The sequence below is a fragment of the Triplophysa rosa genome, linkage group LG24 (genome assembly GCF_024868665.1).
Source record: "Triplophysa rosa linkage group LG24, Trosa_1v2, whole genome shotgun sequence".
Classification (NCBI taxonomy): Eukaryota; Metazoa; Chordata; class Actinopteri; order Cypriniformes; family Nemacheilidae; genus Triplophysa; species Triplophysa rosa.
This window is the reverse complement of record NC_079913.1, coordinates 1,744,744-1,766,251: the sequence shown is the minus strand read 5'-3', so window position 1 is coordinate 1,766,251 and position 21,508 is coordinate 1,744,744.

Here is a 21,508-nt window from a genome sequence, read left to right as displayed (position 1 = left end):
CTGGATATATGTTCTTGGAACAATTAAGTAAGATCAAATAACCTGCCATGTGCAAACAAATAGTCATCAACCATCTGGTCCTGAAGTAGTGGATATATGAAGTCAGTTCATCTCAAGTTCACACAGGTAGTTCATCACATTCACCATGGACATGATCAGCCATGTTATGCTTTCCAAATGCTTTTTGTCCAAAATATTTCATTTGAAAATGCTGTGTGCTTAAAACAATCTTCACATGGTTTTATACTTTGTTATCTTATACAATGACATGGAAAGAATGTCTAATCTACGACACATAAAGTTCATAAAATTGATAACACTGAACAAAGGAAGAGAGAATTGGTTTAAAGCACACCTCCCTGTGTTTAATGCAAATACAAGAAGCATTAGTCATTCAACAAGTTCACCTGTCATTTGACCATACAATGTTGAAACTAACGACTTGTAACATCCCAAAAAACCAACACAAGCCACTCTAGTGTCCATCTCTATAGCAGTCCAAGTACATAGCAATGAGTCAAATAACTTCTGCGCGATCTTGTAGTCGTGTTCTCATGCAATAGGCTTTTAACTCCATATGGATGGGATTGTAGCAGAAAGGGGCAGGCAGGAAGCAACTTTCACTTGTCCCACGTGACATGGATGGAGATAAGAGAATATCAATATATTATAAAGGAATCATCCAATATTTCATATAGGCAGGTCCATCCTCTATGCGCACTTCCAATCGAGCCCCCATTTTAACCTCTTTTCAGTACATCTGCACGGCAGTGCCTCGGCATCATTTCCGGATAGGGCCTCGGTCCTCAAAACTGCCCGTTTCGTCCGCGCGCGTACCAGCCCAGGCACGCGCACAAGCCCACGAGCGTGACGCTCGCGCCCAGCAGTAGAGCCGCCGCGTCTCCTCCGTCAAACGCGTCCGCGGTCTGGAAAATCGTCAGGAGGAGAAACGAGAGCATCAGGAGTGCATTTCGTTCATTGGGAGCCATGTTGTCGGTCGCTTGTTTAGAGGAAGCGCAACAGCGATGACGACGCGTCAGGTGATCTCGCTGCGTTTCCTGACTTTTCAATTTCTACTATGGCAAAGGTTTGTTCATTACTATTCAAGAACCGTGACGAGCTATTTGATAGTTACTTGGAACGTCAGCGTTATCTAATTAATTTTAATTAACCGGTGCTTGTGGTTGGACGGTTACAGGGTAACGTCGCAAGGCGTAATAAATATTCAAGATACGCGTGTTTGCCATAGTAGGATTTGTAACTTCTCTTCTCTACGCTCATTTTCGTAGACTTTGCATTTTAATAAACAAATGTACTTTTGAGCAAGAAAGATTTGCTCAGAGAGAGGTTGTAGTGTGACACCAGACGCCCTTTATTACGTTTTTGTCTCATACAAGATTATTTTAATACATCATTTGCGTTTTGTGGAATGCATTATGTCCACTATAGACAATTCATGCATGCTAAACATTTATATTACTACATTTATATTCTAAATAGGTAATAGTGTGACGCGAGTTCATGTTTAAGACAACGCAAAATTTAACAAAGGCTTCAGTCTATTGGATATTTCATTACATAATTGGCTCTAAGAGGTGAAGAACTATCTTTGCAGTCATTCACTTGGTTATGCAATGAGGAAATAAAGCCTTTGACCCGAATTTGAATTGCATACTTATCTGAATGACTTTAATAGAGAGGGCCTTGAAATGACATCACATTATGTTATGATAGTCCACACAAGCCATCTGTGATGATGCCACCTTTGCAACCCAAGCGACTCAATACATGTACAGTATATATGCTGATTGCTTCTTTATACTGCTTAATATTATGAACAAATATATTTGGGTTCAGAAGGGCAGTGACTTCTGGGGGTTTTGAGGTTGAATATGTGAGCAATGGCTAATTTGAGGATGTATCTCAGTCATGCAAATAAAAAGTAACCAAACAACAACAGTTTTCTGTCTTTACAGAAAGTTTATTCATAATGGCCGGTGATCAGTTGCTTTTCGAAACATTAACAACATTAACTGCATTGTTGTTGATGTTTTCCGTATACGAAAGCTCACAAGGACATCACTCTTCATCACGCCGACAGCAGGTGAGAGATTGAAGAGCGGTTAAGATAAAAACGTAGATTAATTATCATATTATCACATGACCTCAGTAATAATTCATTTTGATTGGTAGGCCTCTGTGGTGTCTCCTGTCAACCTGCGGTCTTTATAAAGAGTTTGTCTCGATGGAGAAATGTCAAATGACAGTCAGCTTTTGATGCACTTAATGCGGTGAGAAATGGCTTATGCTTCTGTATTCCACGACTCAAACATCACTTCACTGTACTTCAAATATAGAGCTTTGAAAACGAATATTTATTCTCATCTGATGTTATTATGGACCAGAATAAAAATCGCATGGGCTTATTGCGTAAAAGTGCAAACACAATATCACGGTTAAAAGTTTTACACCAATACATACAAATTTCAACAAACCATTGCTAATGGAAATGAAAGGCAGGGATAATGCCAGGTTAGACAAATCTGTTCAAAATCTTGCGGAATATGCCAGTGTTTAACCCGTGCCACAGATTAATTGGCATATGTGATAGCGGGGGCTTAGCATCTAACTGTCCGCGAGCCATGCAGGGCTATGTAATTTAATTAGAGCACACCTGCCAAACTAAAATATTGACCTTGGAAGCCTGCTGCGCAACTCGTGCGACCTTGTCTCTTTCTTTCCCATCAGTTTACCTTTCCTCCCACACGCTGCCTGTGAGATTATCACCTGGTTGGAAATGTGAGCTCTCTGCTAAAGAGATCATTTGGATTCCGGGCACACGCCGCAGTAGATGAATGGTACTGTTCTGACCTGCAAGAAAAACACTCTCATTTTTCGATATTTGCCGATTTGAGCGCTGATCGATGGCTTGGGTCAATACGGGTTGCACAAAGCAGGGTGGGATGGCAGGATTATGGAGAACTCGACGATAAAGACTGGTGGGTGGTACAAGGAAAGTATACGGGCCCTTTGCTAGATAGTATAACATGCCGTGCCAAGAACGAGCACCAGCATACAACAATAATTTTTTTAACTGCCTTTTAGTATGAGATCGTTATAAATCGGTGACCAAATACCAAAAGATTACATGATTAATTTCAAATAAGGGATAAGTATGACATGAGTGCAAAACCAGATTCATGCTGCATGTTATGTTCATGTTATATTAAGTCAAAATGATTTACTTGAAGTACCCCCTGAGATTTTAAGTAAATGTTTTAATAATACGTACATTTTATATAACGTGTGCATGTTTAACTTTAAAAACATGTATTCTTTTATCTGTTTTAAAGATTCTATAAAGTGGTATTTTAAATAACATTATTAACCTGTAACATTTCTTTGCAATTTAACTTTTTCAAAGTAGGCTAATGGAAACAGCTTGTACAGAACTCACAAACCCCCTGCAATTCCCTCACAGACCACCAGGGGTTTGCCATCCCCAGTCTTTTAAATTAAAAGACTCAAAACGGAAAGTAATAAAAATTGCAGTTCCTAGCTATGAATTCAACTGTATAATAATTGTAATTTATGAATATAAATCATGCTCACCAATAGGTGTAAAGGTATACGGTAAAAACGGTGTAGCAAACTACCAACCAGTTGACATTTCTACTTCTGCATAGTATTCCAGAACACATACTCAATGTCTTGATTACCCATCAGCCGTATTTTGCATTGGCTGTATTTTAAGTTAAACTGAGTTTAACTATCTCATCCACCAGCAGCAACGGGCCAAACCACCTGTGCTGGGCCAGAAACAAAACACTCTCTCTCTCAAGATTAATTACCCACTGAAATAGGTTTCTTTGACGAGATGAGAAAGGCAGTCTTGAAAGTGATGGCCGCCTTTGTACAGAGCCTTTGGTACATCCATAATGAATTCCTTTGAGGGGACATGACGAATGGATCGTCCTGTGGCTTCTGTGCTAATGTTCTGGATGTTAAATACTTAACAGAGCTGGGATGCTGGCGGAGATGAATGGCAACTGGTCTCGGTGACTCACCGGCCGGACAGCTGAGAAGGGGACGCTGGGATCTGAAATGAGCCCGAGGTCAGTTTCTCCCACAAATCATCTCGTATCTGTGAGGGCTCTGCCGTGGTGCATGTAATGATGTGCTTCAACTGTCTGACGTTGAATATTTTAAGCAGCAACTAATATTTGCCCTCACAATCAGGCCATGAATCGAGACATCAGCTCACTTCAGTGCAGTTTGATTGCTTTTAATCACTTTCTCTTCTGTTGTTTCATCTTCACGAGAAGCTTACTGACCTACTTCCAATCTGTTGCCCTGTCAGATCGTAATGGATTTTATGATCAATGGTTTCGAGACCAAAGCACTTTATTCTCTTGTTTTGTTTGTGTTTTGTCTGGTGTTGTTCTTTTTTCGTTAACAAAGACAAATTACTCAGAAACGCCTGTTCTTCTTTCTCTTCCGTCGCTTGTGAAGTCGCCTCTTTGTCTGAGACAAAAAATCTAAAACCATTTCATGGTCCAACGCTTGAGCATTTAGAGACAGGACCGATATTTGTTTTAAATGCAACAATGTGCGGCTGCTCAGGCAAAAGATCTTAGATCTCGGTTTTCTATACTTTGTATATATGTATAATGTATAATTAGAGAATTAGGAGAGTCAGTGCAAAGAATGTATGGCATTTCTTTTGAAAGTTCTCTACACACATCACTATTTGTTTTTTGCCCGGTGGGTTTTTCTTGTTGGTTGACATGTTTGTAGATTATCAGATTTTGGGAACATTTGTTCTCTGACATATGGAGAACGCCGGGGCTCGTGGCAAGTGTTTTAGTCGTGCGAATCCTCAAGCAGGCAATGATTTGGATGTAGTAAGCCAATTTCTCAAAAGATGCTAAAAATACAGACACGCATGCATATGACACAACTGGAAGCTGACAAATAAACATGCATTTTGTTTTAATAGCAGTGTGCACTTGAGCTAGCATGGACTCCAAAAGGCATCTTGTGCGCTTCAATGGAAAGCGAGAAATGTGACATTTTGTACAGATTTTCTATGAACATTTTGCATATTTTTTGTGTTTTTTTTTTTTCTCAAAATGCAAAAACCTTTCAGGTCATTGACTTGCACCCCGCTGTAAATACAAATCCCTCTGGCTTTCTAGTGTTAAGCACAAAGGCTTGATAATACGTGGCTGGAAAACAGTCATCAAATTGTTATCATAAATTCGTTCATCACGCAGCGATTGGATGGAGTGTGCAAAAGCGCTTTTGCAGGGTCTAGAGACAGTAACATTTGAATGCTTTCACTGTTGCCATGGTGATGCAGACTTCAGCCTCGCTCGTGCTGTTGTTGTCATGAAGCCCTTGCCCTCGCATGTGAATGCATCAGGATTCTTTGCTGGTTTGGAGAGAGATGTCAACAGACTAATAATCGAGCCGTCACGCCCTCATTCGAACACATGCTGGTAATGTCCTCAAAGCAGATTATATCAGTTCTCTTTGTTGAACGCTTCCACTGCAATTGCAAGTGTAAACTGAATGCTTTGTTAGACGTTACGTGCAGTCTCTGTTAAAAGAACCAGCATGCGTTTTTTTATGATGCCGTAGGCATCATAAAAAAAGATTTTAGGCGTCATATTCTATCATGCCTCATATTCTGATGGTTTAATCCAAGCTTAATATGACCTTAAATTTTGGCCGCACTGTACTCATGAATGGAAAATAAGTTTCATTTCAAATCCTTGGTGTCTCTAGTCTGAAACTTTGGCCGCTTTCTTTGGCCAAGACCCGCCCAAGAGGCCATATACTGTAGCTGGCAGGTAAAGCAACCAATCACGTCTCGTTTTGTGCCGCGTCATGTTTAGAGGCGTGGAAATGCCCCCGAAGTAACAGACCGGTGTACATTAACACTAACAGTTAACAGCAACAACGATTATAAGTTTATGCCGTGGTCTTCGCATACTTTTAAGAATGAAGCGTTTAGTCGATCGTGGTGAATTCTTAGTGCAACCGATGTAAACACGACATCTTACTTGGATCAGACGGCTTCGTGTTGTTTCCAGGCGGACCGGTAAAGAACGCGACACATACATTTCCCGGAATTCCTGTAAAATTCAACCAATCAGATGACGACTTTCAATGTGCTGAAGTGTTTCCAGAAAAGTGTGCACAGACTGCTGGCTGAACGTCTGAGGCTGAGACTAGTGTCTCTGTAACCCTGTGAATGTCTGATGCTCACAACAGCACAACAGCATTGCATGCTGGGAACCAGCATCCAAAACACAACATATGCTGGTTTTTGCGGAAGGGGTTTTACCAGCTGAGTCGCACGTGCCAGTTTGTTGCTATTACAAATGCGCCGTCCATCATTATCACAACGCTATCCCAGAATACCCTCTATGGGGCAAGCCACAGGACCCCTTCCGCTCTCCCTTCTATGAATCATCTCCAAGTGTGTGGTAAACAACCTATAATGTGACCTATTTGTCCGTGGCCGGTTCTGCTAGCTCACTCCCAGCAATTACTTTGGCTGAACGTCTGTGGCAGGACACTTCAAAATGCTTCGCTTTCAAATCGATGACTGCTCCCTCCCGACCGAGAAAAGCACAGGCACTCTACTGTAATATGAAGATTACATTAAGTGTGTCTAAGCTGGGAGGAAGTGCTGTATTATAGACCATAAACCGAAAAAGATGCATTAGATCTCTTGACTAAGTAATAGTTTGACTGGTTAATTCCGTCTGGTTTTGACACGACGAAGCGTCTGTGATAGGTGATGTCTTTAATGGACACTGAAGGTGAGCGGTCAGGTGTCACACAGTAGAAAGATCTTACGGACGTGGCCAGAGATGACAGATGAGCACGTACGTCAGTTCCATTTAGTTATGAAGCCGTTGCCGTAGATTTTCTGCAATTGAGCCGTCAGCGCTTGTCAATCAGGGAAATGAGCGAAACTGCTGATTGCACTGCTGGTAATTGCAGAGCGCAGGGAAAGGCAGTCGTGTCACAGCAGTGTCTTATTTTTAACCGTGCTTTTCTCCTGTATTCCAGCCGACAAACCACTTCATACACACAAGATAGAACAGGTGAAGATGTTTCGACAACGTCATCCTACGAAAAAAGTTCTCTTAAATCTGAATTAGGAGAAGGCTTTTAAAACGAATGGTAAATGTACCCTTGTGATGTTTTCATCATTGTTTTACACACGCAAAATAGGTTTAGAGCTGCAAGGTATCTTGAAATGATTGAAAATCACCCAAGTGTGCATATCGCAATGGTTTGCAATAACTGAATGATTTTAATACTTGGGAAAAGTCATGTATAGTCAAAGTTTTAGGTTCATGTATTGTGTTTATAATGCTCATGTCAAAGCAAGCAAAGTGGACGTGCTGATTTCTTGCAATCTGTGACAATTCTGAACCTGTCTGTGAAATCCAGACTACGGTCTCATCATCTAATTTAGAGATTGGGAGCATCAAAGCTTGATTTAAATCTTTTAGTTTTACTATTTTTAATTTCGACATGACCTTGCTTTACAGATATCGATATAATATTTTTACAGAATGTTCAGTACATGATGTGGTATGACTTTGTGTAGAAAACAGTCATATACAAAAATGACTTAAAATGGGTTTCACGGGCAGTGTCACAAATGTAGAAAATAATACAGAAAGAGATGCAAAGAAAGAAAAATATACATAGTAACTATATTCTGTTTTGTTTTTTGCCAACCTGAATATTCGTAAAGTTGTGAGGGTTAAAATAACTATAACAAGATGAGCAGTTATTGAGCAAGTAAGTCTCCTTATACTCCGATTTACAATGGTCAGCCTATAATATTAATGTTTACATTGAGCTGTCGGGTACGATTTTGCCGAAAATGTCATTTTGACATCATTTGACTTCAAACCATGTAAAGATTAGTTTGTATTGTGACCTGCAGTTTTATGTTTCGAACAGAGATGGCGATATAGAGGCAAAAGCAGCTTCAACACTGCAAAAAATCACATTCTTACTAAGCATTTTTGTCTTGATTTTAGTGAAAATATCTTAAACTTCTTAAATCAATATGCAATTACTTGACAAGAAACGTGACCTAAGATATTTAGTCTTGTTTTATGAAAAAGAATGTAACAATTAAGTAAGTTTATGGTAAAAACAGGCAAAAAATCTGTCCATGGGGTGAGAAAAATAAACTTGAATTTAGTTTGACCTGTTTCTCAAGCACTTAATTCAAGTTTCTTTTTCTCACCCCATGGACAGATTTTTTCTTTGCTTGTTTTTACCATCAACTTGCTTAATTCTTATATTATACTTTCATTATTTTTGAACAAGGGCTTCTCTTTATTTAATGTAAATGTAGCCTGTTGCCATCACTATAAGTGTATTTAAAAAAACATGTGTTATCTGTTATACTTCTTGTGTATATTCTGTACATTTTGTATGTCTGTATATTATTTTATAATGGATAAAAGAGAATTCACTACGCTGTAGTTTAAGTCTCTTTCAGTAGCATTTTTGTCCCCTCAGTCATCCAGTCATTGGATTGAAGGTCGCACTTTACAGGCCCCTCGAGAGACTCTTCAAACATGTTTACCACTACAGTATAGTTGATTTTCTCTTTGAATCTTTGGTTTATTTCTCGCAGAAACGTGTGAAGTGATGAGTCATGGCTCTAGCATCACATTGAGTTGTGATTAATGGATGACTCAGGCCATTCTCTGGAGAGAATCAGTCCATTCTGTGCTGCTTTCTTCATATAACAGCACCAGATTCATTGTCGTCTGTTATACCACGGGGCCGTTGAATGCTTCAATCTGATTGGCTGACAAACGTTCTATGGGTATGCATTAACTTTCGGTAAATGCACACCTATGAAGGTGTTCCAGGTCTGCTGACCGCATTACAGTTCCATATCACTTCGCCAAGTTTAGCCTACTGTCCACCAGTGAATATGTATCTAACAACAGACAAAGTGACAGGCAAATTCCATTGTCTGAGAAGAAATAACTATTAATATTTATGGACAGCATGAACATTTGAACAACAATGGCGAGAGCACTGTACAGGACTGTTCAGATGAAAAACTAAAGCATATATCAAAGGTAACGGCAAACTACATGACACAATCAGCGGGTTAAAGATAAAACACGAAGCACAAAAATAACAACAACAACAACATGTTAAATTCATCTGTGGAATGGGTAAACGGGACTTAAAACACACAGCAGGAAGCTTTCTATGCCACTGCGAGAACCGCAGCTGACGCAGAACCTCCGTGTCACTTTTTTCTCTTAATACTCTTCTTATACGACAGGGGTGTTAAATACGACGAAAACAAATCAAATATAGATACTTGTCTTTTCACTCTCAGTGAAGCAAACGCGTGTGCACGTGCACTGTCTGTCTTCCTCTCGCTCTCGGAAAACTGCATATGCAGGCTCAAGCAACGCCTTCAGATGAGATGCGTAAGAAATTAGTCCTACCAGCAAGTGCATTCTGGGACAAATACCATACAAATGTCTTGAGATAAAACATCGTAACAACGTCTTGTTATATCGGAACAACGTCTTGTGGTGTTGTGACCGTGGTATAAGCGGAATAATTGACTCCGGTCCGTTCAATTATCGAAAGTTAATGCACACCCGAGGTGTAACGGCCAACCACCTCGGGGTGTGCATTAACTTTCGATAATTGAACGGCCCGTCGTCAATTATTCCTTACTTAATCACTTTAAAGGAAAAGTTAATCTCAAAATCAAAATTTTATAGTTGTTGTCAAGGTCCAGAAAAGTATTAAAGACATCGTTAAATTGGTCCATCCGCTCATAGTGGCTCAATTGAATTTTTTTGAATCGACGACAATCCTTGCGTGCGAAAAACAAATCAAAATAACGACTTTAATCGATGTATTCTCCTCTGTCTTGTCAGTCTATGGTGCTCGTTCACGAGAGCACTTCGACACATGCGCATTCGGTTTGTACGGTTGGGCAAAAAAGTGCAAGTCTTCCTCAATATCGAAATCATCAGACATTTTGCGAAGATCAGCTTACATACAGCGTGCGTCTGCTTGTAAACAAAGAGTTGCGCTTCCAGGTTGTCAGTCAGAACGCCGGCGTCTGCCCCCACCGTATGCGCATGCGTCGAAGTGCTCTCGTGAACGGAAATCTCTTGGGTGTCACCTAAAATATCTTTATTTGTGTTCCGAAGACGCCTTCTGAACACAATTGTGATTTTGCGATGAACCTTTCCTTTAATGACTTCCATTGCGTTTCGATTCGGATTCATCAAAAAAATGTGAATGCGGTCTCATTAAAAAAATAAATAATTTTTTTAATTGAAGTTTTCTGATAAAAATACCATTCTTCAGAACAAGACAAATGTTCTCAAGAAAAAAACTGTATTCTTTTTCAAAAGAACATATCTTGAATGTAAGTGTATTTTTTATTATTGCACTGGCAGATTGGTTTCATTTATTTTGTCCACAGGTGAAAACAATCTTCCAGTGCAATATAACAAAATACACTTCAAAACAAACCTTAATAGCATATAGGCAGTTAAAAATAAATGCTGCAGATTTTTTGTCAGGTAAAACAACATGTGTTGTAGTGGCTGCTGAAATTGAAATGGTCTATTTTTACATTTCATTAAGATTGCATTTGACCTTTTGTATGTTGATTCTAATGCATGTAAACATGCCACACGCACACATAATCAGAGTTACTGCTGTAAAAGCCTTTGTTTTATCTCCTGAAAGACATTCAGTTTTATTGGACTGAACGTTTTAGTGGATAATTAATCTCTTTGCTTTTAATACTTTAGCTTTTAACACCTTTCAGCGTGTTGTTGCTCATGTTGTTATCCGCACAGAACAGAATTGTGGCTACTAGTGATCTTAATGCAATTAACGCTTCTTTTTGTTGCCCATTCTTTGATGCTTTGGCGCTTTATGACCGCAAATTTGCAGACTTGTCATCCTGTGCTTCAATATGTAAACATTGACAAACCTGTTTCCATTGGCTTTCATTCTGTACGTTTTTTTGCCCCCTACTTAACAAACTTCTATGCAGAAATAGCCCTAAAACACTCTTCTTTCTAGTAGGTCAAAGAGCATCACATCTACATGTTCAACAGACTGAGAAATTGAGAACCATATGCTATTTGGACAAAAATTCCTATGGGAATGTATCTCAAGTCTCGTAGTTTTTTTAAATGCAACCGCAAGCAACTTCTAAGTCTAAAAGTCTTCGTGTGAAAGTTGAGTGAAATGATGATACTCTCTAGAGCTCATTTATATTCCAAAAGTGTTTCATAGGAAAGTTAGTGAAGAGGTTTTAAAGATTTTTCATGATGATTTCAAAGTTGAGCGTCAGGCCATACAACAACTCTTATGGATTATGATAGTTTAATGTTTCTGCTGTAACTTTGTCGTTTCTTTTGCCAGTGCTTTCTTTATATCTAATTTGTGCAAATAACAGAAGCTCGAAGAAGAACACACAGGGTTTTACGAATTGGCGATGTGGTTCCTACAGTAGCCCTAAACAGACAAACTGCTCTACAGAGCGCATTTCGTAAATATGAAAAAAAGAAGCGAAAACGTGACGACATCTTCGAAAGGCAGGGGTGGAGTGAGCCTTTGGTTGCCATTCGAAACCTCACCGCTAGATGCCGCTAAATTTCATACCCAAAAAGGAAAATCTTCCTTTTACTAAAAGAACCAAAATGGGTAATAAATATTAAGTTAAATTAAGAGAAAAGGTCAAAACCACTAGAAATCACCTCAAAAAGATGAATTGTTACGCGGTGCAGATATAGAAGCGGATTGCTTAGATTGCTTTGTGAGGTCAGACAGCGCAATGTTAGATGAAAGGGGTCGAACAGCAGTCAGCGTGTGTGTGTGTGTGTGTGTGTGTGTGTGTGTGGGAAGGGTAAACCGTACGGTATGGGGACAAAATGTCCCCACAAAGATGGCAATATCCAAAATCCTTGTCCTTGTGGGGACATTTTTTTGTCCCCATGAGGAAACGAGATTATAAATCATACAGAATGAACTTTTTTGAAAATCTAAAAGAGCAGACAGTTGTGTGTGATTGTTAGGGGTAGGGAATATGATATACAGTTTATGCAGTATAAAAACCATTGCGTCTATGGAATGTCCCCATAAAACATGGAAACCCAACATGCGTGTGCGTGTGTGTGTGCGTGTGTATGCGCGTTCATGTTTGTATATCCCGGTGGGGACCTAAACCTGAATACACACCAACACATGGGGACTCGTGTCACTGTGGGGACCAAAATTGAGGTCCTCATGGGCAAACAAGCTTATAAATTGTACAGAACAATATTTTTTACAAATCTAAAAATGCAAAAAGTGTTCTATGATCGATAGATAGTCTGGATTGGATAGTCAACCAAAGCCTGTGCGTGTGCGTGTGCGCGTGTGTGTGTGTGTGTGTGTGTGTGTGTGTGCGTGTGTGTGCGTGTGTGTGTGCACGTGTGTGTGCGTGTGTGGATGTCACCGGCTGTCAATTTGAAGTAATCCTTCAGATTAAATAATATAATCCGGGCCACCTCATAAGGAGGGAGATGTCTTCAGCGTCACACAGACGAGTGAAGAAGAAATCCGTAATTTATTTTGTCTGCTTGCCCTGCATTGTGTGCCGGGCCAGTGCACTAGCAGAAACGTTTTGGAGAGTGTTGTGATATGAGTGGGGTGAGTGAATTACAGCAGCCGTCTGTTCTTCAGTCCCTGGCTTAATCTGTAATTACATGATTTTGTACACAATTCTTACATTTCCTCCCGTGTTGCTGTGGATTTATTATAACTACTAAGCTTTCTTCCGTAGGCCATTTTGGGTTGCTTCCCTATGGTCAAACAAAGACAATGAACGATACGTATGCAAATGATAGCCCGTTTCAACGTGTGGTTGGGTAAACTGTTGGTTTAGATTAACATAGAAAATGTCCATATTTGACCCAACCATGGGATTAAACAACCCAGCATAGATTTATTTAAACCCAGTGGTTGGGTTGTCCATATTTTACCCAACAATGGGTTGAAACAAACCAGCATTTTTAAAAATTGTGTAATGATGTTAATTTTGTGCAGCTTGGTTGGCCAACCTGATCTCATGGGATTTCGTAACTATTTTACAAGGTGGCTTATACGTATGCATTTGTACGCAATACTGAAGCCCCACCCCTAACGTCACTGTCGGGAAAGCAAATCATACTAAAATGTACAAATGAGATCATACGAATTCCTACGAATTAGCCAAAATTAGCCACATCCTAGAATTTCTTTTTTGCCGTAAAATTGTGTTGGATTGGCTCAAAAGCGTCCTTGGTCCCATTAGTAAAGATGTCTGGTGCCAAATTGTGGACCTCCATGCGGTCCTGTACCACCCGAGCAGCTGGCTGTGATCTAAATGAGAACATCAATGGCTGCTTCTCTCCAGGTATTACAGACCAACTCAATCTAACCCGGGGTGCACACATGGAATCAGCTGTAATAATGAAGACAGTAGGGAGAAGTCGGGTTCACAAATAAACTATGAATGGATGGAGACAGAGCGAGACTGGATGCTGTGTTCTGTGATCAGAAAGCTTATGTCATATGTTGTATGACCTGTATGTGTTCCTGTATATCTGTCTCTTGATGAAAGAAAAGGACTACATTAACAAAGGCTATGAGAAGGAACATTTGAATTGTTAAGCAGGAGGAGGCAATTGTAGGATCAGGAGTATATATATATATATATACAGTAGAAGGTGAACAAAAATAGTAAAGCGCTATATAAGTAATAAAAGTTGAGTTGAGTTACAGTAAGAAATCAGATGGTTACTGAAGGACTATCACAAAATGAATTTGCATGCACTTCATTACTCCATAACAGAGCAGTGTCCCACTGGGCCACAGAGTCAGATTAATGAAGCGGGTGCTCTCCAAACCACACACACACACACACACACTGGAGTATCTAACCAAAAGGACTATTAGTCTTATTAAATGAGAATGATTTTGTCTGTGTTGTATTTTTAATGTCAGTCATATGAGGGATTTTTTTTGCATTTTCAGAAGTAAGTGAGACAGGTGCTTGCCTATGCCAAACCTGTGACCATGTTGCTAGCTTGTTTTGGATGGTTGCCAGGGCATAGCTATGTAGGTAGTTGCTAGGGTGTTGTGGGTAGTCACCAAGACATTGCTGTGTCGTTGTTCTGAGAGGTTCTTAGTATGGCGTTTTTATTAACACTGCACTCTTACAGTAAAAATGAAAAGCAATGCCATAGAAGATTCATTTTTGATTATTAAATTTAACTGATGCTTATTTGAAAATGTAACAACGCAGAAAGATTTATGTGAGGGTAGGGTGATGGTTAGGGGCATACAATATATAGTCTGTGCAATTTTAAAGTCATTACGTCTATGTTACCGCAATGTAAAAAAATTGTGTGTGTGTTAACTATAGTTATATGTTTTGGCGAGAAATTTACCCAAAAGTAAGCAAAAAATAAAAAAGTCAAGTCTGAGCAAACCTCCCTTTAAGGATGTCCTGATTTGTAAAAACTTAAGTACATTCATTTTTTTCAAAATTGTAAAAAGTTTTCTTTTAGGGTATGGGTTAGTTATAGTATCCATTAACTAGAAGTCTAGGGACCAGGACAGGGATTAGATTAAACCAGGACTAAGCCTTACACCGTGTCTAAACACCGGGCTGCCGCATTTAAGTAGTTTTTTATAAACACGCCTTACAAATAAACATTACTCGTGTGCATTTTGAGACAAAACAATGACACTGTTTATATGTCAGCGTATGCCGTTTTCAGTTTAGACAGCTCTAATATTTATTTAGTCTAGTCTTAAGGCTTGTACGTAATTGAACAGAATTCTACTTTTTTATAGATTTTTCATGTATTTTTTAAATGCAATTAAAAATGTCAATTTACAGAAATAGATTGCAAATTTACTTCTCATGTGTAAAATAACATGAAAACGTAAAAATGTGCGCAACCATGAAAAAATTGTCTTTTTTTTGTAGATTTATATATATACTGTATATACTTGCACCCACCCACAATGCACTGTGCGCTGGTCACCAAAAATTGCTGTATTTTCATTTATATTTTAAAATAAATCTGGTTAATAAATTCAAGCCTGTATGAAAGTAGTGAGATATGAAGATATTCAGACTTCATATGCTGTATGTTTCAGATGGCAAAGGCACACGGAGAGTTTTGCGCTAATGGAGTCGTCACATTTATTAGCTGTTTGACATTCGGGCGGTGGAGACGCGGGAGGGTGGGGACAGATGGGGTAGCCTTGGAAACCCTTCGCGTCGTCACATGTGCAAGCTGCCATTGGTGGATTCTGTCCTGATGTGTTTGGGTGTCTCTGAGCAGTTGATAAGTATTCCTTGTGTCTGTGCGTGAAAAAGGACATCCCTCGCTCTCTCCCTGAAGACACTTTGTGCCTGTTTAAACAGGAAACTGATTCTCTCTCTCCATCTCTTTGTGAAACGAGGCCAGGTCCTTTTCTGGCTGCTCACAAATGAATGTGGAGCGATAGAAATTTCATGGCTGTTAGGCGCAAACCAATCCGCCTTAGTGACAAATCTCACTGTGAGTTTATTTCGGTCATTTTGGTAGGCAGTATTTTCTCCAATCAGGCCTGCTGGAGATGTTGATATGTTGATACTCAAAAAACCTAACATACACAGCCATGCTACATTCCGCTCAAACACAGGCAGACTAAACCAAATAAGAATCTGAAAAGGTTGTTTATTTGTTAGGATCGAGATTCTTCACATTTTTAAATCAAGCACAATTTTCCTCGGCCAGGCTGGAATGTTTTATCTGATGTTCTGGGCTACAGCTTGAATTGCATCGTCTTTTCTTTTTAGATATAGTGATTCAATGCAAAGACAGTCGCTATGGCAACCTATCAGATCTGGAAGGGAGCTTTTCCGCCCCCTCATATGCCAGGCATGGGGCATAGAGATGTGATGTGTGACGGCTCCTATAGCTTGCTAACAGCTGTGAAACACAGAAAACAGAAATGTGATTGGACAGCTGAAACTTCCGCCATCATTACCTGCCCGCATGAAGTCCAGAGAAGGTCTTCATATAGGACGAGAATAAAGCAGCCTGGGATGTGTTTGTGTTGGCCTGGGTGTGTGTGGATATGGATGAAGTAGGGTTTCTATCCAGAAAGGCACCATCTGTTCAACCACACACACTAGCTCTGTTCCAATACTCGCAGCCCGTTTAGGCAACATTTTTAGTCATCGTGGAGGGCTCCTGATGCGAAGGTGGTCCAAATAGTAGATGGTCAGTTTTGGCTCTCTGGAATATTTGATTCTGGTTGATAAGATATAGTAACAGTACAGATATAATAAACAGTAACCAGTATACTAGACCAGTATACTTCTTTATTTCAAAACCTGCGGGTATAACCCACCAAAATATTTTTAAATATAAATATGGGACAAATATACTGTACATTTATTTGGCCTCTTTTAGTACAGAGTACTTTTTCCTGTTTGAATGAAATTATAGCATTACCAAAATATCTTATAGTAAGATATCCAAAGCATTGCCCAAAATGTTTTTGCATCATTGTATCATTTTATTAAAATGTTCCACTTTTAATTAAAAATCCAATTCAGTTATCATTTTTCACTATATTATTTCTATAGTTGCCATTTAGTATGCTGAGTTTAAGGGTGGGGTACATTTGCGATATTGATGATCATTTTCGTAAATTTTCATACTTAGAAAATACGCCATTTTGGCCAATCCCAGAATGCATTGAATGGCATGAATTTAAAGCTATTATCATGAAATGACCTATTGCTTTTACACTGCAATCTCTTTTTGTGACGTGTAATTGCAGGTTTCTTTACGTGAATGAATGGTGTCAACTTGACATTCCGTCAAAATCGTAACCAGCTCAACTTATACAGTAGTTGTCTAAATTTCTCATCTGAAGAGTGCAAATATAAATTTTATTTCGGATTTAAACTGGGGTGGTCACGATATCAGATTGCGTTTATAGTGGCCAACAGAATTTTGGCAGCGATATTATCGTGATATCTTTTGAATAAATCCCCATACTATCGTCAAATTCATCTTTAATTGTGTTTCTTTTGTGTTTTCTCTTTTTTTGTCCAATGAATTTCACTCAAAACATGAGTGAAGTGAGGCAGAGAGAAAGCGTTTATAACCATTATTGTTCATACGGTTTATTGTGACACCTCTATTTGAATACTTGTAGACATCTCAGCAGGGTTTTCGATCAGAACTTCTCAACCCCCCCGGACACACACATGCATACACAAGCAGGTGCAGAACATTTACATGAGCTGTAGGAAGTAATTCTCCTGAGCTGACAGCTGCAGGCCGAGATGCTGTTTGTCCACTCTGGCACTCAAGGTAAAATCAATCACTGTGAAAGCCACGCCAGGAAATCTAGCTTTTTCTCCGCTCATGCATACCAAACATAAAACCTCCATTGGAGCAATAAAAACAAGCCCGATGGTTTTTAGTAACCGAGGGCAGTTTTTCTTGTGATTGCAGCCGGGTCTACGTTGGGACTACAATAGAAACCACTTTCCAAGGTGTAAACCTCTCAGAGAAAGAGAGTTAGCTGAGGTGAAGGCCAGGGTTTCCGTCATCTCGTGGATGCTGCACATCCCGTTTCCCCACCTTTGTGCTACCATTACATGTCACACGTTTTTTATACGAAAGACTGCTTTTTTAAACGCAAATCCCATTGTGTACGTGTACGTTTTATGCTTTAGAACATTTACATTACATTAGTCAGACGTTTTTACTCAAAGCAACTCCCTGAGAATCAAACTAAATGCAATGCTTTACTAATTGAATTACGGTAAATTTTACTGGAAAAAAAATATGACTTGTTGTAATGCTAGTTAAAATGGTGCACTGTGCAAGTTTAATATTCATGGGTTTGTGTAAATCTTGTACGCTTAATGAAAGCACAACAAACAGCAGCAGTGATGTTTGCCTTTGCGTAATCTCGCTACAGTCAGCGATATTTGCGTGTTGACAACGCAGTCCTTCAAAATTTGCATGCACAATTTGTCAACAGTGGAACATTGTCCCAAAGTTGTCTGTGACTTTAAATGAACTCTTCACGGTCTGATCTCTCCATTGCATATTGCAGGAACATACGCAGCATCAGGACCTGTGATGTGACCCAGCGTGAATCATTGCTGATGTTTCCGGCGCTATATGAAGCGGGTGATGTTGTGTAAGTGTGTGTATGTGTGCATCACAAGTGCAAAACAGACAACTCACTTAAGCCTTCTGTTCTAACGTTGTGTGACAGTCAGTGTCTGCACTGGAGACCAAATGCTCAGGAATAATTTCCCCGCACTTCATCATGACGTTGAATCCTAAGATACTTTGTCACAGTGAAGACGTGTGCGTGTGTGTGGGGGTGGTTTCTGCTGTCTGCATATGCTTAAATATTATTTTTTAGCCTGAATAAACATGAGGACTTGAGGAGTGAACAGGGTAAGAAACCCATTCCATGACGTGTGTGTGTATGTTTGAGGGTCTGGCTTATTCTACATTATGGGGACCAATTTACACCAAGGACGATTATTATAAAGTTTCCACACAACTATACAGAGGAAAAATAATGTTGGGATTATTTTTGGAACAATATAACAGCCAATCATAAATGGTTCTTGATGTAAACCACCCTTAAAAGAACAGTTGACCCAAAAATGAAAATTCTGTTTGTAACCAAACAGTTCTTGGCCACCATTGACTACCATAGTAGGAAACATTTATTTGTAACTGTCTTTGTTATGTTGAACACAAAAGAAGATATTTTCAAGAATGTAGGAAAGCAAACAGTTCTGGGGCACTATTGACTACCATTGTCAGTTTTTCCTAATCAATGGTATCCAAAACTGTTTGGTTACAAGCGTTCTTACAAATATCTTTCTCTGTGTTCATCAGAACAAATAAATGTTTACAGGTTTAAAACAACTCGAGGGTGAATAAATAATGACAGTGTTTATTGTTGGGTGAACTGTCCCCTTTAATGTTCCTTTAAGAAATGTAAAACCGGTTTTAGAGGATTAAGTCTGCATGTACAGATAAGGAAAATATTATCTCATTATAAAACAATAGAAATAAATGTGAAATCTTGTGTTTTTTTATTCTACTTATTTTAATATAATCCGATCAGCGCTGGCCTCTCTAGACATCTGCACAAAATATACAGTCCTTCTGTTTCAGCCGCCTCTTACCGCCTACACCCTCACGCCAAATATACCCATCGCAAACCAGCCATTATTTTCCACCAGACCACCTCTTCATCTCCACGCTCAAATGTCTCGCTGGTACCTTACTTTCAGGCCACAGCCAAAAAGCATCTCAGACGGAAAGTGTTTTCATTTGTATGTTTAGCTGTGGAGATGATACTAAAGTCTCTGTTACGTCGTTTCTGAGCAGCTGCAGTCGAGCAGATGAATGTCATGTTGGAGCTCACGTGTTGAACGGAGCGGGATAATAAAGTGCTTTTCGATGGCTGTTGGGCCGAGTGCTGACACGGTCAAGGCTGCGAGACGCTGAATCTGACCACGCACCATGTCAGCATGTGAGGGTCCTTTATGTTTTCAATCATGTGTACTGTACCGTACAGTCATTGTGGGTGCATATTGAATAAAATACATTGCTATTGAGGTAGAAAAAGAATGAGAGAGAGAGTAACAGAAAGAACGGGAGAATAAAAGTGCCTGACACACTGAGACATACTCATCTGACATTCACAATCACACCGACTACGTGTGTGTGAAAGAGAGAGAGAACACTGAGAGATCCGGAGGAGTGAATCTCTCTCTCGCTCTCTCTCTCTCTCTCTCTCTCTCTCTCTCTCTCTCTCTCTCTCTCTCTCTCTCTCTCTCTCTCTTCTCCCTCTCTTCTCTCTCTCTCTTCTCGCTCGCTCTCTCTCTCTCTTCTCTCTCTCCTCTCTCTCTCCTCTCTCTCTCTCTCCCTCTTCTCTCCTCTCTCTCTGCTCTCTCTCTCTCTCCTCCTCTCACTCTCTCTCTCTCTCTCTCTCTCTCTCTCCTCTCTCTCTCTCTCTCTCTCTCTTCTCTCTCTCTCTACTCTCTCATCTGTCTCTCTCGTCTCTCTCTCTCTCTCTGTCTCTGCTGTCTCTCGCTCTCTCTCGTCCTCTCTGTCTCTCTCTCTGCATCTCCTGTTTATATGTCTTCTCTCTCTCTCTCTCTCTCTCTCTCTCTCTCTCTCTCTCTCTCTCTCTCGCTCTCTCTCTCTCTCTCTCTCCCTCTCCCTCTCACTCTTACATTTTTTTTAAATACGGTCAAAAACCTTAAAATTACATATATATATAACTATCATTCAGATTATTCATGCACTTGTGCCTGCGTCATGCATTTTGCTAAGTAAACACAGTAACTACACTGTATATTTACATCATGCATGCATTACTTGCAACTAGCATTATTTAAACCACATAGAAAGACAGTGAAGGTTATAGCAAATGAATAATGCTGATAATGTACACCACACAGTGTTAATGTGCATGAGAGAGATGAGGTAACTCAAGCAAGCCCACACGTACCCCAGAGGGCGAGAGAGAGATTAGAGAGGGTTAGTAGGTACGTGTGATCCGTCCTCTAGAGCTTGGGACGTTTCAATAATGATGTATGAGCACTTGGTCTCCTGGGATACCCGGGATGTGACCCAGATTCTGTGCTCGGGCATGCAAGAAGTGTGTGTGCGTGATGGCATCATGTGTCAGGAAGCCTTGCTTATTTGCATCGCTACCGAAAACAAACAATATATTTAATAATTATTTGTGTATTTCTGGTTTTAGACACGTCATCTTAACAATTCATCGGCTCTGAATGCTGTCTCGCCTGCAAGCAGTGTGTGCTTGACCCGGATCAATCTGTCACAGCGTGTTTCCATCAGATTGCCTTATTCCAGTTTAAACAGCCAGCACGAAACCTGCTCTTATGTCTCCATCTGCTGGCTGCAACGCTTATAACATTTAGCTTTAGCTCTATTTTATATCTCAATCATTTCTTATAGACATCAGTGAATGCGTTTACATGCACATAATAAACGAATATATATCAAAATACATATATATCTTCAAGTGTTTTTAAACCGGCTACGCAGAAAACCGCGTTTACATGGAAGTGTGAGACCTGTCAGTTTTCTTGGGCACTCACTAAATCCTTGGTGTTTCGAGTCAGACGTGATCACCCAAACGTGTTTTTTCGTCAATTTTAACAATCATAGGTAGTTTAGATGGTTAGAGTAAGGTTAGGGTTAGGGTGTGGGTTAGGGTAAAGGTTTCGTAAGACTTGAAACACCAAAGATTTAGTCAAAACCAACAAGCCACGCCCACGGATCTGACTCGAAACACCAAGAATTAAGTGAGTGCCAGTTTTCTTGCGTGCAGTGACGTC